The sequence below is a fragment of the Aplysia californica genome, unplaced genomic scaffold, assembly GCF_000002075.1.
Source record: "Aplysia californica isolate F4 #8 unplaced genomic scaffold, AplCal3.0 scaffold00046, whole genome shotgun sequence".
Taxonomy (NCBI): domain Eukaryota; kingdom Metazoa; phylum Mollusca; class Gastropoda; order Aplysiida; family Aplysiidae; genus Aplysia; species Aplysia californica.
Genome location: NW_004797316.1, coordinates 2,101,552 through 2,103,989, shown reverse-complemented (window position 1 = coordinate 2,103,989; position 2,438 = coordinate 2,101,552).

Sequence of the window (2,438 nt, the reverse complement as noted above, 5' to 3'; positions counted from 1 at the left end):
GGGGGGGGTCGAGCGTTCAATCTATGTCTTGGTCTTGAGCTTTCTTACTTTACTTTACATTTCTCTTTCGCTTGTACCGGGGGTGTCGCGGGGAGACACAGGCGTCTGTCTACAGCAAGGCGAGTGGCCTGTAGGAGCGACATTCCGTGAGCTCTGAGTTTGTCTGCCACAGATTCTTTTGATCAGTCCGTTTGTGTCTCCTTATGTTTTCTTGAGCAATATTAATATCCACTGCCGGCCTGCTAAGCCAGTCGCAGTTTCACCCGAGCCCAGTTGGCCAACAACAACGTTTCGGGGTGACCCGGGTCGGCCTTCACGGCTAGCTTAACGCCTCAGTGACATAAAGTGGTCTGGAGCCGCTAACAAAATTTCGGTGTGCAACTTTTCCTCAAATTTTCTTTTTACTTGGTGACCCAATGTCACCCTGCGACAGCGACCATACCTCGGGCAACTGCTTAGACTGGCAGGCTAGACCGTGTGAGGGTAGCCGACGGGTCCTAGACTCTCGGTGATTTTTCTTAAGGGTTTGCCTACCCTAGAATGTGAAGACTGGTTTGCCGGCGGATGAAGCGGATGAGATCAACGGAAGATCCAATGGTTTTGAAGGCGGTACCAGCAAGTGCTGTGGAGCGCATAAGGGCATGCCAAGGCACTAAAGAAGTTCTGGCCATCCACTGCAGCCTGGCAGTCTCCAGGCGTAACGGTCTCCGTGCCACTGGGTAAAGGCTTCCTATGCCAAGAGAGTGGGACTGCCACCGTGCAACGACAGCTCCACTTTAAATAAAGTCACGCACAGATTCATCCTACAGCTCATCGCTATTTTCATCTTCATCTTCATTACTCACATTATCATTCCAAAGCCTTGCGGCGATAGGCAAGGGGCGAAAGTAACAGGGGCAGGTGAGCCCTGGTAGTTATAGTTACAAACCTGCACGCAGGCGGCCATTGGGCAAGTGGACGTCTGACTCCTGACCGTGGCAGTAGGATCAAAGATAGTACAAGTATCTTTGGTAGGATCTCTCGGCAGCACTCAGTGGCGACTGGGCAGCCTCTTACGGACTGCACTGCTCACCCTCAATGAGGGAGGGGTCTAGAAAAGGTGACCCAAATAAATGCCTGACACTCAAAGTCTGGTCAGTTTACCGCGACTGACAAACTCACCCATTTTGCGGTAGAAAACAACAAAATAGCAAAAGAAAGATAATCCTTGAGTCAGAACTCTCCTCAATAGAGATAAGACCAACAGACCTGAAAGAAGAACCGCCCTAGTGGCGAGAGAACTCCAACGCTACAACATTGACATCGCTGCACTTAGTGAGACGCGTCTTCCAGATGAAGGCTCATTAAAAGAAGAAGGAGGCGGCTACACCTGTTTTTGGAAAGAAAAACCACAGACAGGGGCATGAATTCACGGAGTTGGCCTCGCCATCAGATCAGCTCTCTTGAAGAGCCTTTCTGCTCTTCCAAAGCCCAACCGAGATGAGTCTGCCAAGTCATCCGCATGGAAGACCACCGATTGCCAAAACAGCTGCTATACGGCGAACTCGCAAGTGGCAAAAGAAAGCTCAGGAGGCCAAAAAAGCGGTTCAAAGACACGATAAAGGAAACTTCAAATTTGCACAGGTAACCCCCCAAAGAACTCGAAAGAACTGCCTCGGAAAGGAACGCCTGGCGCAGGGCCGTCCGTCTTGCCAGCAGAAACAGCGATACAAACTACAGGGAGAAGCTGACTATCAGAAGAGAGAGAGGAGACATAAGCCAACCTCCACAACCATGACATTCCAGTGTCTCCACTGCAACAGACCTTGTTCATACAGGATCGGATTGCACAGCCACATGCACATACATAGATAAGCTGCAAGGTTCATCGTCATCTTCGGCAACGAAGGACTACCTACAGTACAATGTCACCCATACTTTGCACAGCAGTTTTTTGTGACAAAACGTGTTACAAGATTCCTTCTTTGTACTCGATCTAAAGGTTCTCAAAACAGTTTTCTTTTTCTTTTTTTATTGGTAAGTGTTTTACGGCGCTTGCAACTGCATAAGGTCATATGAGAGCACGGGACACACCTAGTATTTTCAGTTGGTAGGAAATTTTGAATCAAGACTAGTATATTCCATTAAGGAACTTTCTAGAATACTGCTGACAGGCGATTACAAAAATATCCATCTGTTATGATAAATTGATACAATTCATTGTGCAAAAGCTAGAGACTTAATGTTGGATAGCTGAAGAAAATAAATGTAAATATTTAACAATAAAATGCGCCACTAATTGTTGACCGCACTAGATCTATAGGTATCCTCACTGTTTTGGGACATGGATTTTAATTATTCTTATTTTAATAATAAGTGATTTAACCCAAAAGGTTATTAATACATGTAGTACAATTTAACCTTTTTGCTTCCCGCCACGCCACCCAAAATGATTCTTT